General features: G+C 41.5%; 1 protein-coding gene across 2 annotated transcripts in view; it reads left to right on the top strand.

Annotated features, from left to right (window-relative positions):
• LOC109985292 (EBF transcription factor 1) overlaps positions 1 to 18455 on the top strand; it is an 83397-nt gene that overhangs the window by 16649 nt on the left and 48293 nt on the right. The gene's annotated exons all lie outside the window — the stretch shown is intronic.

Here is an 18455-nt window from a genome sequence, read left to right as displayed (position 1 = left end):
AGGTTAAAAAAAAGACACCTTAACTCCCATTCCAAAAGTATCAAATAACGTACATTTTGATGGAAATGGACATAGCTTTATTTGGACTTTTATCAGACAATGCCTTGACTTATAAGGTTTTACTATCAGAGCAAGGTTGGGGTGATTGTGATTTTTCTTTTCATAACTTCAGTGATAACACAGTTTGGGGTGGAAGTTATTGCAGCTTTTTACTTACCAAATGTAAAAAAACATGAATTAAATTTTTAGGATAGGATAGTGCAATAAGATACAGTATTCTGTTGTATATCAGTGTATTGTATAGAATAGCGTGTAAGATAATAATTATATAATATAATAATCCAATAATCCAATATAATATAGTTATAGAGTAAGTATGGCATGTTGGAGTTCTTTTATTATCGTATTTTATATAAAAATATGGGTCAATTTCAGCATAGAAAAATGTCAAATGGACTTTGGCTTGTATATCGCTTTTCTATTCTTCTGTCCACTCCAAGCACTTTTACACTCCTAAGTGACCACCTTGTCAAGTTGTTGCTCGTGGGAGCAATTTGGGGCTCAGCGACTTGTCCATGGACACTTTCAAACCCCCAACCTTCCTGTTGAAATACTTTTGACTTTGCCACTGAGCAACAGCTGACCAGTTGTTCTCTGTTGTATAATTGAAGTTAAACACAACAAAAGAAAAACAGATAAAGTTCTTAAAAAATATTTTGAGAAGAGGTACCAGGTTTGAACTCCACATCAATGATATTTTAAGTCGTATGTGTGTGTGTGTGTGTGTGTGTGTGTGTGTGTGTGTGTGTGTGTGTGTGTGTGTGTGTGTGTGTGTGTGTGTGTGTGTGTGTGTGTGTGTGTGTGTGTGTGTGTGTGTGTAGGTGTGTGTGTGTGTGCTCAGGACATTATAGCATCTTTACACCACAGGAACATTCTTCTGTTTTTGTCGGCTATCTCAGCTTACACCCGTTATTCATTTCCCTGGAAGGTGTGCGTGTATCTGCGCATGTTTAAATGTGTGAGTGGATGGGTAGTTTTGACTTGTGTTGGGTCACTGGGAGAATTAGTGCTGTCTGTAAGATGTAAACAAAATCGAAGAGATAAGTGTGTAACCAGACTGTTTGGAGCATTCGTGCTTGGGGACTATAAGTGTGTATGTTTGTTTTTTTATGGCTCAAGGAAAAGAGTAGAGTGAATTGTGGGAGATGTCAGCGAACTTGGTCAGGATGGAATGTCAAGGTTACCGTGGATACCGTGGGATACTTCCTGTAGCCCCCTCCTCTCAGAGTAACATCTGGAGCTCTGCAGTCAGGCCCAACATGTAGAGAGAAAGAGAAAAAATAAGAGCTTTAATCGTGCATGTCTCTGCTTCTAGACAGACAACATTTTTTGAAGTCCAACTCAAATCACATATGTAGTCATCATTCTTTCATTCAAATGTTGAGGTTTTCGAAATTATGATTTACATTAATATGAATGGCTGTAGAGGAGGCATTAGCACCTAGCTAACATTGTGAACCTAGCTCAGAGCACTGAGGTGCTGAAGCCAAGCATAAGTTTCTACAGGGATAATGATGCCCTCTGTTCCTATGACTCAGTTTGTTAGATTGATAGTAAGATCAATTTGATACAAAACTCAGTTTGACAGACAAAGATTATAACTTTTGCTGTTTTGCTGAGTCTCGTGTGTACAATGACACAGAAAAGGGGAACAATGATTGGACTGGAAAAACATGAGTCAACTTTTCCGTTTTTTTTATTTGAGGGCAGCCATGTAGCCTTCTATAAAGGATTATATTCCCAAAGTGGTATTTATTTATTCATAAAGTGGTAGTCATTTATCTTAGCTCACAGAAAACTAGTGCTAATTCAGTGTGTTGCAATAGTAGCAAATAACAGCAGGAAGAAGTCAGTTTGACTGAAGTCAGTGAGGTATCAAGCTCTTGTAACTACAGTTTTGTCTCCCATTGTATGTTTGAAGCACCTGCACAGAAGAGCTTTGAATCAATGACACAAGCTGTGGCTCAGTTCAAAGACTGCATCCTCTGAAGGTCACAGCTTTGTACACCACGAACGTCAAACTAAGCGTTGTTAAATAAAACGGTCTGGTCTATGGTAGGATTTCCTCTTTGCGTCACCAACCAGGACAGCTGCAGAAAAAAATGACACAACACAATAATCATGGGAACAATTTCACTTCGAAGAATCAAGCTGTTAAAGACTTAAAATTTGTTGTGTAATGTGACTGTATAGTCAAATTATGCAGCCAATAGGAATGCAGGAAAATGCCCTTTCATCAATGCACTCCTGAACCTTTCCACAATACTTCAGGACAGTGTACCCCTTCACATTTTCAAAAGTTACCATTTTACACATGACCCCCACAGTGGAAGATTCTACCTGTCAGACGGGAGGTAGGGGGCTTTCAGGAGGCAAGACGGGACGTGAAAATGATGCTGCAGAAGTCACAGTGTAGTAGTCTCATATTAACAACTAACCTGAGATTTATAGATAAAGTAACATACTGTAGTCCCAAAGTGTGAAAAGGGGTATTCATCACAACATGCAGACATTCGGGATTCAGCACCTTTGTCCCAACACAATATGCAACTTCATGCACGTTACCTACTCTTATTGATGTTTGTCATTAGAAGTTGAAACGGAGGGAATACAAACAGTGGAGTGAGAATAACCACAGTGCAGAGTAAACTGAACCAATACAAATCTTGTTACAGAGTTCTCTTTAAGGGATGCTGCTCTTTCCATTAGCATGTACTTTCCTCCTGTAAAAACATCAAATTAAGAAAAAAAACAAGTTGACCCTAAAATGCCATACATTGCAATGCTATCCAAAAAGTGATGCTCCCAGTGTTTATGGTGCTTTAACAACCTCAAACACATTTCAGGCTTCTGCAGTTATGGTTGCATTTAAACAGAGAAAAGTGTTTGTGTGTGATTGACAGCTCATTCCATTGTGTCAGTGAGGGATATCAGTCCTTGTGTGCACTTGTATGTGTATGTCTGTGACTGACACCCAGCTGCCTGTGTGTGTGCGTGTGTATGTGTGTGAGTGTGTGTGTGTGTGTGTGTGTGTATCAATGTGTGAGTGTGTGTGGCCCAGTTAATCCGTGTTGTAGCACAGTGAGTGTCCCGCCGCCTCCCAGGGTTAATATAGGGTTAACGACATGCAACGATATCCTATCATACGCCTGCTTGACTCCTAAAGAGCCACATCCACTCTACTCCTCAATCGTGTGTGTCTCTCTGTGTGTGTGTGTGTGTGTGTGTGTGTGTGTGTGTGTGTTTGCGCCTTTTAGTTTAGCCTCTTTGTATCTCCTACTGTCTTTTTTTCCCTGAATCACTCAACATCTTTAGCTCTTTTTATTTTATTCCTCCTACATTTCAACTTTCCCCATCCTTCATCTCTCTCTTTCCCCCTCGTTCTCCCCCTTTGGCTCTCTCCTACTCCCTGCCTCTTATTCCCTCCCATTTTCTCTTCTTTCCTCCCTTTTTTCGTATTTTACTTTGTTTTGCTCTCCGTGGCCCTGAGGGGTAACCTACCTCACTGCTCAGTTCGCTGCCTATTTAGACTTGAACGATTGGCTTAATAGGCTCAGTGTGTGTGTGACTGTGTGTGTAGAGTCTCCGGTAGTGTGTGCACAAGGCTTAGATCGGTGTCATGACTTGGGGAAGGTGGTTTCAAAGTGTCTGATTATTGTGTGTTTGTGTGTGTATTTGTGTGTGTATTTGTGTGTGTGGGGGGTTATGGGTACCAGTGGTTGCCCTCTCGAAGTCTAAAGGGGCCCACATAAGCCTGAGGGGTTTAAGGGGTTCCCCTAGTGTGAGTGTGTGCGTGTGCGTGTGTGTGTGTGTGTGTGTGTGTGTGTGTGTGTGTGTGTGTGTGTGTGTGTGTGTGTGTGTGTGTGTGTGTGTGTGTGTGTGTGTGTGTGTGTGTGTGTGTGTGTGTCTCTGTGTGTAGGTATAGGGTTAAGAGGGTCATGGCTTGAGGAAGAGAAGATGGGAGAGAGAGGAATGAGGAAGGAATGGAAATAAATGAATTAGAGGAAAAAAAGGAGGTAAGGAAAGTAGGGTGAGCAAAGGGAGAGAGGGAGGGAGAATGGGTAGGGAGTCTTGTCTAGGCAGACTGGGGAGTGAAAAGAGGTGAGGTGGAGCAGAGCACGGTTTGTTTCTGGGGATAAGAGCTTCAGTCTGGGGAGTCCTGTCAATCAAAGAGCGCCGGTCGGGGGAGGAGGGGGTGCTGTCAATCAGCTGGAGGAGGAGGAGGAGGAGGAGGGGGGAAGAAAGGCGATGAAGGGAGCTGGGGGATCTTCTAAACGATCTCTTCATCTTTTTTGCCTTTGTCTTTCCCTCTCTCTCTCTCTCTCTCTCTCTCTCTCTCTCTCTCCCCCCACCCTCTCTCTCCTTCTCTCTCTCCCCCACCCCACCCCACCCTTCACTCTCTCTCTCTCTCTCTCTCTCTTGTCCTACTTACCAAAATATCTCTGCCAACCTGGTCTGTCACTGTTCGCTCAACTGTCACCGTCTGACGCACACACTCTCACTCACTTATCTAAAATAGATAGTGAGATAATCTGCCTTCTTCTTTCTTGACCTGTCCTCGTCTCTCTTCTCCTTCTCTGCCCTCCTTTCTCTTAGCCCCACCCATCCTATTACGTTTAAATGTGCTCTGTATAATGATACGCTAAATAAAGAAAAACCCTCATTACATTTAGACTCATTATGACCACCGTGTATTTAACTTGCATTTAAAAAACTTTAATCTTTCAAAAACAAAGAAGGTAATGAACAAAAAAAGCTTTCTTCCCATCTATCTGGAACACCTACACCTCTAACCCTTTTTTGTTGTTGTTGTTGTTTGTTTGGTTTAGCTTGCTGAGTTAGCCTCTTTTTCCTTCAAAGCTATAGTACAATTTACATCCTAAATCTCCTTTCCTGATTTGTGTAATGTGATACACTATAAACAATGTATTACTTACAGTAATGCATATATACGGATTGATCCCCCAGTTTTCAATCCCACTAGGCCTGTAACGATGTTTGTATGTTCAACTAGGGCTGGACAATATATCGAGTTTTAAGATATATCGATATATTTTCAAACAAGATATAGGGTAAGACAATATCGTTAATATCGATATAGTTTATGTTGCGTTAAAATAACGTTATAGGAGTTGCCAGTTCACCTGTTTCTCATCTCACTGATGATGACTGACTGCCTGTCCCTCTTAACCCTGTTCCTCCTCTCTCTCTCTTTTATTGTATTTAAGGAACATTTCTATTTTAGAATATTACTTTTTAAATTCACAAACAGGTAGTTTATTTTCCATGTGTTTTCACTGTTAATAAAATACATATATATATATATATATAGATATATATCGAGTATCGCAATTCAGCTAATTAATATCAAGATATGAGTTTTGGTCCATATCGCCCAGCCCTATGTTCAACCTGAACTGTCACTGAGTGGAGAGAAAAACAAGCAGTCACACATTGCTTGTAACTGTCTGCTAACTGATATTAAACAAAAAAAATGAAGCAGCAAAACACAACAAGAGTAATATACTGTTGCAAAATGACACAGCAGAACTAGAAGACCAATATTTGAATCTAATCGTGTACACTGGTTATGAAAAAACGGACAACATTCTCATCAGCCTTAATGCACTTTGTGTTGAGAGCTAAAGAGCAAATGGTCGCATGCTAAACTCTAACTATGATATAGAGTGTACACAATTGCTTCAAAAAACCAATAGGTGATGTCACTGAGAGTACGTTGTTTTGTTTTTTTTATACAGTCTATGGTGTGGCCCCCACGTTTTCAAAGACTTTCACCTGAAGAAGACCCCTCGGTCGAAACATGATTTAGGTTTTTGGACTATTGAGGAAGGGGGACTTCTTGTTGCTATTTTTAGAATCGCCCTGCATGTGATGTGTGTATATTATATTGCAAATTTCCCAACATTGTCCAGAAGGGTTGCCAGTGGGAACGTGATATCCCCAAACTGTTGATCCCGAATTGAAGTCATCTGTATCCTGCCAGCCCCCTAGTAGAAAGTCTGTTTGTAGTCAGTCTGCACCAATATGTGAATGCAACAGGTAATATTCTTTTTTTTTCTCTCTCTCTCTCTCTCTCTCCCTCTTGCTCTTTCATGAGTTAAGTTTCACTTCCTGTGTAAAAGGTCAGCAGTTGCTTGGAGATGTGGACTAAGGGGAATTATTCATACCATTGACTTAATGTCAGCATTCACTTTTCTCACTGCATTACTGTGTGTGTGTGTGTGTGTGTGTGTGCGTGCGTGCGTGCGTGCGTGTGTGTGTGTGTGTGTGTGTGCGTGTGTGTGCGTGTGTGTGCGTTGAATGGTTAAGGAGGAGAGAGAGAGAGAGAGAGAAAATGTTTTATTCATTTATCTCATTTAGTCTCTCAGTCAGCACCTGTCCTAGCATTTAGAAGCTCGGTATTCACATTACTTGCTGATTTAGTTTAACCGATCGTTTTAATGGACACACACACACATTTTATGTCCAGTAGCTTTCTTAGATAACTACCTGGCTTATTCAGGGTCAGAGCAAATTGTATTGCCATTATTTGGAGGTGGAGTGCTTTTTTCTGACTTGTTTATTTGAAATACTTCACTTAAATTCTCCCTTCCTTTCTATCTTGTGATACATATCAAAGTGTAGCTGGATTTTGTTTTGTCTTTGATCATTTTTGCTTCTTTTTTTGTCCATGAATGAGACTCAGAGCTAAGGGGAAATAAATCCCCTCCTTGTCTTTGTCTTTCTCCGTCTCTCCTGCTGTCTGTGTGCTTAGGGTTTAGGTTAATATTAGTAAGAAAGTTAAACTGCCACAAGCTATAAATGGAGTCCATGAAGATGAGTAACTCACCCCACTCTCACCCTTTTCCTCTTTCTGTCCTCCCCCTCTCCTCCTCTTTCAGCTCCTTCATCCTCCCATTCCTCCTCCTGCGGTCTCCCACTCTACACTCCCCAAGAACACTCTCACACACACACAGACACACACACACCCCGAGGCAGGGATCACGTTACCCTGAAAGCTACAAACACAGACATGATGGCCTCACAATCTCTCTAAGACACACACACACACACACACATTTTCCCATCTCTTTTCCGCAGAGATGTTATGATGCCTCATGTACTCTGAGCGTCTGCCTGTTGTGAAGAACCACACTTGCTCTGTTTATCGGTGAGCAGGTCAATGGATGATTTTGTTAAGAATAAGTGAAAGTTTACAGTGTTTAGGATGATTTATTGATCAGTCATTAATCCAGAGAATACATCAAATAATGAATATAAAGAGGTAAAATACAGTAAGGCACAATTTACTTTGAATGTATGGAGATCACAGAAGTATGGACTAGTTCTTAGATGAAGCTGCCTTTGCATTTTTTTCACTCCAGAACAGTAGCCAATCCATTATATGGATACTTATACGATCATTATTTGTTATCCTTACAAGCATGGTCAGCTTCAGGATGAAAAAACTCTGTTGGTCAGTCGATCAGTGCGTCAGTTATTGTGGAGCAGGTTTACAAAGCTTTAAGATGAATTTAGTTCTCTACAGACTTTCATGTAGTGATCTGACTTTGACTGTCTTTCCCTCTAACACTCCAGCAAGCTTACTTTGAGTTATTTTTGGAACACCTGAATGACTATAGGATGGCTTGCCCCAGTATTTGTTACAGTGATTAATGTTCCTGTAAGGACAAATTATAATGCATTTGCTTATTAAGTTTTCTTGCCCCCATTACCTGACGGCTGAATTTTTTATAGCTTGTTAAATGCAATACATTACATTACCATGAGTTTTTACTGTTAGCAGAGTAGCATATGCACCTAAAATGCCATGTTAATTATGTAACCTAAAAATCAACATTGTAAGCATTGTGAAAGCAAGTAAGATCTTGATGTTAGCATTGAGCCCAGTAAGCGTATTTGGACCCGCCAGTATGGCTGTAAAACTGATCATGCTAGAAAAAAACCTGCCTATCTGGCAGAATTAATTTTTTCATTAATTCCTTTAATTTCCAGATGTCCTCCCATGTCTTCATTATGCATTGTTTAATTTATTGAACAACCTGTTTATTTTTTTGCACCTATACTAATCAACAATGTCTGATGTACTCCCTCATACTCATCACTATAACACGTCTAGTTTGCAAAAAAGTGGCAGTAGTGGTAATGTCTAGTCATGTCTAATCAAGATTTGTTATCTCTGCTGGCTTGAAAAAAACTTCTTCAATCTCATCCATGTTGGTCATCCTTATCACCTCTAACAGTTTTTGGCTTTGAAACAAATGATGGCATGCACTTTCTCACTGAATACATGTCTCTAACTGGCTCTGTTGTTTCTTGAATCAGCGTCAATTAGCACAAAATGAGACGTAATTAAAATGCTAAAAGGATCAGTTATGTGGGCAGGGATTCAGAGGTCCGAGACCCGGCTATGGTACGGGACTCGAGGGACTTACAGTATTGACCTGACACAGTGTAGCAGAAATACTTTCCAGCCAGAAGCGGTACGTATAAATGTACAGGACAATGTATCATGGAGGGAAAAATCAAGCCTGAGTGTCAGCATCGTAAGTCAAGTTGAACTCATTTATGCAAAATCGACATCAATCCTTTTCATTCAGTTAGCTGACTAATTAGATGACTGCTGGCTAATTAACCTGCTGAATGACTCATGTAATGACTTCGCAGATTGATTGACAAACTTATGGACTGATTGCCTCTGTGAGTGAGGATGTAGCCCATCTGTACTAGACGACTTCTGTACTAGCTGTATGACGAAAACTACCTGGCTGACCTGTGTGTGTGTGTGTGTGTGTGTGTGTGTGTGTGTGTGTGTGTGTGTGTGTGTGTGTGTGTGTGTGTGTGTGTGGTATGTGGATAACCTCCTAGTGTGCGATTAGGCTGTGGTTAGAAGCCTCTGGGTAACTACGCACAAAGATCTCTCTTATCCCACACCCATTACTGGACAGCCATTAGTCTCTCTTACACACACACACTCACAAATGCACACACAGAGAGACACACACACACATACACAATTTTTTGGTATCAAGGAGAGAAGCATAAAGTGGCTCATTCACGATAGGTGGTTGGCGTAGGGGTGTGTGTGCATGTGTGTGTGAATATCTTAAGCTCTGTCATTAAAAAGCAAACAAATTTAGTTCATCTGGAAACTCCCTCAAGACTCTCAAACACAAACACACACACGTACGCGCGCGCGCACACACACACACACACACACACACACACACACACACGAGTGCAGTGATGGTAGTGGGAATTTTCCCTTCACCACAAAGTGGACTAGTGGTTGAGGTGTTTTGGGAGGCCGAGTGAAAGTGTGTTTACTTACTGTTTGAGAGCTTGTGTAACTGTAAAAAGGAATTTGGAGGAGAGGAGAGGAGAGGAGAGAAGAGAAGAGAAGAGAAGAGAGGAGAGGAGAGGAGAGGAGAGGAGACTTTAAATGTGCCTGCCATGCATCATTTCATTATTAATAGCCGTGTCGGTATAAAAATGCTAACCTTGTCTGATCTAACGGACGGCTGAGTCTGCAAGCGCTATAGTCCTGTGTCTGTCTGCGTGTGTGTGTATGTGTGTGTGTGGTGGGGAACACAAGTCTACAATGAGGTCTTGTTTCCCTTTGTTGGGGCTGTGCAGGGCGAGCTGGTGAAGTCATTGCAACCAACACACGTATAAGTGTGTGTGTGTGTGTGTGTGTGTGTTGGGGTGGTGTTTCCTGTGCTGAACAGGCCAGGAAGAGAGCATCAGTGTCCTGCCGAGAGGGGCATTGTTATCTACCTCCCAACACACACACGCCCACACCTTCACACACACACACACACACACACGCATAAATGCATCAGCACTCCCAGACTAAGCTGCCTGATCTGCACACCGTCTGTGTCTCCACGGAAACACATAGCACACGCCCAGACAACAACAAACACTTTTTTCATTGCATCGCTGTAGACATAAAACATTGTCCATGCACACACAATGACACAAATGCAGTGATATAACATAAGTGATTGAATGTGAGGTGTTATGAAATATGTTACTGTTTTTTAATGCTCTGTCGTGAAGCTTGAAATCTAAAAAACAAAACAAAACAAAAAAAAACAGAAACAAACACACAAGGAGATAGGCTATTGCGCTCCTGTGGAACTGCGGAGGTGTAATCTGTCAGACAGGAAGCTAGCAGGGTCAGAGGTCAGCAAGCACTAATCGATTAGCCGTCAGTTAGTGCTGCGCTCGAGAGTAGAGCACAGCTGAGGCCAGCTCTTCCACTTTGTGTGTGTGTATGTGTGTGTTTCTGGCTGAAGTGTATAGGTTTGTGTGTGTGTGTGTGTGTTTGGAACAGCACTGCGTGGGTGCATGTATTTCTTGGACGTATTGATCACAGAGAATTTCTACTGAATTTTTGGTCTGACCCTCTGAGGTTAAATGCTTCTCTCTCTTTTCTCTCTCTCTCCTTCTCTGTCTCTCTCTCTCTCTCTCCTTCGCTGTCTCTCGCTCTCTCTCCATCTTTCTCCGAGCTGGAAAAAGAGAGATAGAAACACTTGAACTTGGGTCAGGCTGCGTAGGTGTTAGCCAGCTTTAGTGTCAAACCCGTCGTTACCATCTGGGTATTTATTTAAAATGAAAGACAGTTTCTGTAAATCTGACCCGTGGCTTTGGTATAAATATAACTGTTCTTCTTGGCGTATTTATAATGAAGGCTTTTGTGAGAAACTGCCCTGAGAGCAGAAAGGTGATGTCAGCTTAGTCTTTCTGACGCTTTTATTAACAGACAGGAGAGGATGGAGTTGCAGTCTGAGAAGCAAACACTTGAGTGCACATAACAATTTGATAATGACCAATGATCAGAGGAAGCGATTATTCTCTGATTTCTGGGTTTGCATTGTTTAAGCTGCAGTACAAAATTGTATTATTAGCTGAAAATCCACACGTCACCTCAAGTACTGCCTGTTTCTCTTTAAGCAACTGTGTCTTTGTGCAAAGGTTCTTTTTGAATATTTTGTCAAATTGGTCATTCTGTGTGAATTGGGCGATAGTAGTTTTGAAATGCAGTTCACACGGGGTCAGTTGATGGCATGTGAATGAAAAAGGAGCCATGTTTCCTTTAAATAAGGAAACTTTTTTTGAGGGAGACGTGTTGCTTTATTCTTAGCGTATAGGGTAAGTTAATCGGATGTAGAAAAACAACTTTGTTCCAGATATGCAGGTGATTTTAGTTTTCATTTTTAAAGATTTGAGGTACTCAAGTTTAGATATTTGTCATTTTTGGAACTGACAAATCAAAAAAACTTCTCTATGACAAATTTGAAGATTAATGAGAACCAATTGTGTACAGGCTCCAATGCCTAAAACAGACATGCAAATTGCATTCAAACTATAAAGATATGTTTATTTTGTTATGTGTGCTGAGCATCGTGAGAATAGAAAAATCATCAGGATGAATTCAGGGATACGTCATCTTACCTAAAAACACGTCCTCCCAGGTAAAGATACAGCATTCAATCACTACAGATGGGTTTTTTCAGGACTTAGTAACATGTTATTGATGACTGAAAGGTTTTATTATCTGATGTCAGAAAATTCACAAGACACAAAAGTCTACAGAGTCAGTGTTTAGATTAACATGGGTAAAGTCTGAGTATTGTCATCTATAGTCTGAATTCCAATGTTAAGTGTGGTCTCCGCTGTCTGTGTCCCAGTGTCTCATTATGACACCCTCCCAGTCAGCGCAGCATCAGGGGATTCCTTTTTAGAAGGTTTAGAAGGTGACCACCTCATTATAAGAATACACGTTATAATGATTTGTGGTGTGTGTGTGTGTGTGTGTGTGTGTGTGTGTGTGTGTGTGTGTGTGTGTGTGTGTGTGTGTGTGTGTGTGTGTGTGTGTGTGTGTGTGTGTGTGTGTGTGTGTGTGTGTGTGTTCCATAATGATGCTCAGTGTGTCTTCCTGTGGAAGCAGCCGTGTTTGTTGTCTCTCTCTTGGGACCTGAGCGTCTGACCTTTGACCATCCTAACTAATCATAAACCCTCATACCTGAGATTTTGCATCTACCACCAACACATCCTCACACACACACACACACACACACACACACACACACACGAAAGAAAGAAAAATGTCTGTAATGTCCTTTAAAGACTTACGAGTAATTTAGGAACAATTGCAGCTTCTATCTGCAGTTGAAAGTCAGATTTATCCCCTTCACTGACTCACTGACTATATGTACATGTGTGTGTGTGTGTGTGTGTGTGTGTGTGTGTGTGTGTGTGTGCAGGCAGTTAAGCTGTAACAGATAGCCTGACCGCGCTGCGTGGCGATGCTGTCATTACCGTTGTGCTTCTCCGCTGATGTGTCACGGCTGATGTCACACGCTCAATTGGCCTCGACGACAGCCGCCATCACTCAGACTGTTTACTCCACTTTTACTACAGTTATCACTCACTCGCTGTCTCCGCTGCTGCTGCGACGACCAGACGCCCCGCACTGCTGCGGAAACCACGTGCTGAGATAACACCAGAGGCGTACAAGCCTTCACACAGACACACAATCACAAACAAAGTGGTGGCTGCTTTTGCTCTTCGTCATGCCCATCAACACACAGAAACACTCATTTAGGCAGGAAAGTGTGTCTGTGTGTATGTGAGTGTGTGTGTGTGCGTTTGTGTGTGTGTCTGTCTGTGTGTTTACAAAAAAGAAAGTAGGTAACAAAAAATGAATTCCATGATTCAAATGTTGTGATGACTTTATTATGTTTGTGGTTGTAGTATAGCTTATCAATTAGGTGATTTTGAGCATGTGTCTGGGAATGAGCCTCTATGTTTAATGTGAGTCCCCAAGTCTGTGTGTATTCATTAACACATGTACGAACTGCATGTACCTGTATTTGTGTGTGTGTGTGTGTGTGCGTGCGTGTGTGTGTATCTAGGTTATGCTTCTTATTTCCACATGATTAACTAACTTGTGTCTCCGAGACTGTTCCCTCAGCCCCGGCCCGTGCCTACCCATAAGGCCCCATGTCAGTGGGGAGCGCTTGATTTATGCCAGCTGAATATGTAACGAGACGTTGTAAATTCAGCAGCCGGGGCTACATGCATCACTATTCTGCACTGTCGTAATTTAGGTGCCACCCGCATATCTGAGATGCTAATGGGTTAAATTACTGGGTTAGTTCTGGAGATTTATACCCGGCTAACGAGTGAAGCTGTGCGAGGGGGAGAGTGTTGGAAGGGGGAGGGAATACTATGGGGGTGGGGTTTGAGGATGGAAAGGAAGGGGGAGTAAAAAAAAAAAAAAACTGCTTGAATAAAGAGTCGAGGGTGAGGTGAGGAGAAGAGGGAAGGAGCAGAGTTTGAGAGGTGGCCTGGAGAGAAAGAGACAGGAGACAACTACAGGAGGGGTTTTGAGGAGAGGAGAGCCTGAAAGGGACTAACTTCATTATTTTAATTCTTTCGTGAAGACGGTAAACTTTTCAGCTCAAAGCTTGTACAGTTAGACTCGACAGTGGTCTTTGTCACGGCGGTAGTTCGACTGGATTTTCTCTTTTGTGACTTTTCAAAATGTCTGCCGTGAACACAGCCAATAAAAGTAAAACATGCCTTGCTCAACTGCAACCTGACGATTAAAAAAATGAAACTATATTAGTGGAGAGGAGAGCACCACTTATGATGATAAAATAATGTCCTAAAGCTTGGAGAATTTGTTTACAGAACTCTACCAACAAGCTGTCTCAGTCAAAATAAGAGTGAATATAAATTAGATGCTGTGGCACGCAGCAGAGGAATGAACCTGACAACAGACATCAGTTAGTTATATTTAGGCACTTCTTTTGTCGACCGCTTAGGATGGCAATTATTGACGCAAATTAGCTTATGTGCACAAACCAACATGACCACAAACACTTGTGTGATGATATACATCTTTTTGCTCCCTCCCTGTGTGCTCCGTCTCCACCTCTCCCTCTCTCTTTCCACCATCTGTCTGCTCTCAGTGCCAGCCGGTAATTAGTCCTTGTAAAGTCAGAGTAGTGAGGAGTCCCTGTGTTTGGATACTGCTGTCTAGTCGCACACTGGGGGAGGTGAGTGGGGGGTGTTAACAGCCTGTGTTTTATCTGTCAGGTTTGCTGCTGTTATGCAACACAATCCAGGGTTAAGGTTAAATCTCAGGAGACTCAGCCAGAGTGTTGTGACTTTATCTACCACTTAAATCAGTTTGTTTTTCTTTATCTAACAGGCAGTCCCATATCATTATTCTTTACATTTGTGTCTTTTATTTTATGCTAATTCTGTTATTGTGGACATCTTTTCCTGTGGACTTACCGTTTGTACCGTATATATTTCTGTTTTTTTTCCTTCTCAAATAAGGCAGTAAAAACATGAAACAGGGTTTCTCTCTGTGTGTCAAGGGGCTTCCTAAAGGACTTACAGGAGTATTGTGACACTAAGTTACACGCACTAGTCTGGTGACCTATTGTACAACATGTGTTTAAAAAAAAACATTACATGTGTTCTAGAAAATTATCAATAATAGATACATTTAGTGTTTTATCAGTCAAAATATATTTAAAAAATAATTTAAAAAAATGCAGTAATGCATTTATTGCATAACAACTTAAAGCAGCCTATTGACAAACTACAGAAGTGCAACACTTTCGATTTCTTTGTTACTTATTCATGACCAAAAACATAAATTTTGCCATCTTGTTTCTTATTTCAGAGGTGCAGAAATGTTGTTTTTAGCAACAAGCTTTTGGTTCCAGGGTTGGTTGTCACTCCCATCAGTTCATGTCTTCTTTTATGATTATTCAGGCTTTTCTGGCATGTAATGAAAAGACAGGACTTTGGACAGAATCAGAATCAGGGAAAAACTAAACTGGCACCCCTAATATATTTAGATTTACATCATAGGTAAAATGTTACCAGAACAGTTTATTGTGTAGACTTATTATCAACTATACACATTATTTTTAACCACATTAATTATAAGAATGTATACCTGCAGTTTAAGAATGATTGTTTTTGAGAATGAGTTCGCACAGCCAGGTGACTCTAGTTCGTCCAACTGATGGGAATCATGCTCAGAAACGGTGGAAACACAAGCAGTCTTTATTTGTCTCATATTTCAGGTTGGAATAAAGGCTTAAGAAGTCAGACATTCCTCAATATCCTTTCAGAATCAGAGAGAGTCTAGTGACATGTTAACTTTATGGCTGTCCTTGTGTATGAGGGCCTTTCACTTGATACCCCAGAGAAAGAATAGCATTTATTAATAGGACTGTTGTTATTAGTCTATGGAAACACACACACACACACGCACGCACGCACGCACGCACGCACACACACACACACACACACACACACACACACACACACACACACACACACACACACACACACAGACACACACACACTAACACACAAAGAAAAAGCCCCCCGAGCAGAGCTGGGCTGAGAACAAAGCGTTTGTATTTACTGGAGGCTCAGGTGACAATACATGACAAACTGAAATAGACAGGGTGGCGGTCTGCTCTGTGTTTGTGTGTGTTTATTCTTCCATTAATTTGTGCTCCAGTTTGTGTCCAGTAGTGTGTGTTTGTGTGTGGTAACACCCAGCCTGGGCCGCTTGCCCCGCAGATGAGATTTCCATCCAATCAGGAAGTGGATTGCTGCCACTTCCTGTCCGGTACACCGCCAGAATATGGTTGAACTCACGCGAACACATGCGCACACACACAAAAAAAAAAGAACTTGGGCTTGTTATTACAGAGTTGATTTATTATCTAACTCGTGCACCTTTTTATGTCTGTGTATGTGTAAATGCAACCTGACATTTCCTGACTTCATAGCTAATCAGACACTAGGAGGTGAGTCCAGACAGATGTTAACACTTCTTCAATGTCTGGACTTTCCCTCACTTTTCCATCACTCTTCTTCTCTGTTTGTGGACAGAAATATAGAAACAACTCAAATCTCAATTTTAATGATCAGAAGTATAACTGCTACTTAAGAGCTGTGTTTATGATTAGATTAGATTTATTAACTTGAATAATGACACAGATGAAATCACAGATTACGTTAAGGTTTACTGTAAATGAACATGCAGAAAAGCAAGTGGGCAGTAAGATTATATACATAACAGAGAGACAGATATACAGACAGACAGACAAACACATAGGCGAGAGCAGACGGGGTAAGTGACTTACTGTTGTTGCTTTTTATAATTAGTTCAGGAAGCCTCGACAATCGTCTGTCAGTAAAGAGAGGGGATATCAATCTCCAGCTGACAATAGCAGGAAGGACAGACACACACACACACACACACACACACACACACACACACAGCTCTACATTCCACTCCTGTGTTTGTGTGAGTACAGTATAGGCCGGTGTTTACTTGTATATCTTAAGACTACAGTTCCCCAACAGTGAGGCCGAGAGGCAGACTCCTCATATATTTCACATGAATAGCAGAGGTTGTAATCTTTCATTCTGTGACCAAATGAAATTTTAATGCTGCTTGTAGAAAAAAACTGTACCACTGCAGCAGCAAACAGTGAAGGGACGCAACGGAGCGGACACACACAAGAGGCTGTCTAACAAACAAAAGATCGTCATCAAAGACGTTTTTCTTTTAAGTTTTATTTTTTAAATCAGACAATCCAACCCAAATCCTGAAAATGAAAAGAAACATATATATTTTGGAGAAACGTTATACAAGCACTGATTACTTTTTTTTTTATAGGTTTTCACCATGGGAGTTCAATACATCTGCAACTAATGTGATGTTTCTATCTCATCATTCTTTTCTGTAACCAGTAAAAAACATACATTTCCTCAGGCCGCTGTTGTAAAATCCTGCTGACCTCAGCAGTTCCTTCACTTTACTGATGCAGATCATAAATGTATAAAGTCTGCCCAAGTGTCTATTACTCCTTCACCCTCCTCTCGCTCCATCCTTCCAAGTTTCTCTCTCCCTCCGGGCACAGAGCTCCTGCATTTAGTCAGTAAATTGCAAATGTGTTTTTTAAGGAACTGTTTTACGGTGATCCCACGCTGCGTTTACGACTCCTCTCCCCCAGGAGGAGAAAGGCCAGGCCCGACGAGGAGGAAGTCCAAAAATGATGCAGGAGGATGCTGAACTCAGGCAAAAACTGATTCACATTTGCCTTTTACTCACTCCTACTCTTGCCTCCATGTTGTGCTGGTCCATCCCTTTATCCTCTTGTTTAGCTTTCTCCTTCCACTTATCTTTGTGTCCCATCATCCATGCTTACTCTCTCCTCCCCTCCCATTATTTCTGTTCCAGCTGTTCTACCTCTGGTTTGTTTCTCCCTCTCTCTAGCCCTCAGTGTAGTGTTCACATCCAAGGTGACAGACAAAACAACAGCCTGACACTTTGAAGACAGTTTTTTGACTTCATATCAATGCTACATGTAATTGGATATTCACAGTATCAACAAAAAACTGGAAAAGAAAGGAGTACACAGGCAGGCAGAAAGAGTATGAGATAGCCTTATTACATGCCTGAAAAGCCCACCAGCTATGCACAGGTCACAGCTGATATAAACATCATCAACTCCACCAACTCGCTCAAATTGAAATTTCCTGAATATTACAGTATCTACTGTGTTCACACATAGACTCACACCGACCTTTTGCAGAAATTTCACAAGGAGGCTGGCAGGAAAAAAATGTCCAGATGAAGCCAGGGGGGAATTACACTGTATGTGTTCACACATGCAACTCATCCTGAAAATTTGGGATCATTTCAGAAGTGCAGTGCAAGTGTGAAAAGAGCTTCTTCCTTCTCCCCTGCAAATTGTTTTACTCCCTCCCCTGCATCCTTATCCCTGCTGTTCCAACCATTTCCATACTGTTATTCTTCCAGAAATCTGCATATGAACTAGTGCACATTGTATGTGTGCGTGTGTGTGAAGAGGTGCTCCTCTAATCTCAATGGGGAGTTCAGCACCCTCAGCTTATCCTGAACACAGGATGAACGAGAAAGAGGACAAGAGGGCAGATTCTTATTCATTTTCTTCAGTCTATCCACAGCGTTCCTCCTCCTCCTCCTCCTCGTCCTCCTCGTCCTCCTCTTTCTCCTCCTCCGCCTCCCTCCATCTCTCTTTCTCAGCCCCCATCTCCCACTCCTACACATTAATTCAGCGAAGTACTAAATATTTCTTTTAGTAGAAAAAACAAATTCTCTCCACGACTTCACTCACCAGGGCTCTCACCCTCTACTCACGCTTCACCCCTGCACACATGGGAAGTGCTTTTTTATGGACTATCCAGAATTCTAAATGTTCAGCTGTGTTTATGGCTTATTAGGCAGTAACAGGAGGGTGGGAAGCATGTGTTTTATTGGCTTAATTGGGAAA

The sequence above is a fragment of the Labrus bergylta genome, chromosome 14, assembly GCF_963930695.1.
Source record: "Labrus bergylta chromosome 14, fLabBer1.1, whole genome shotgun sequence".
In the NCBI taxonomy this organism is placed as follows: Eukaryota; Metazoa; Chordata; class Actinopteri; order Labriformes; family Labridae; genus Labrus; species Labrus bergylta.
Note: the sequence above shows the minus strand (reverse complement) of the source record. Positions and strands in the feature narration are given on the sequence as shown.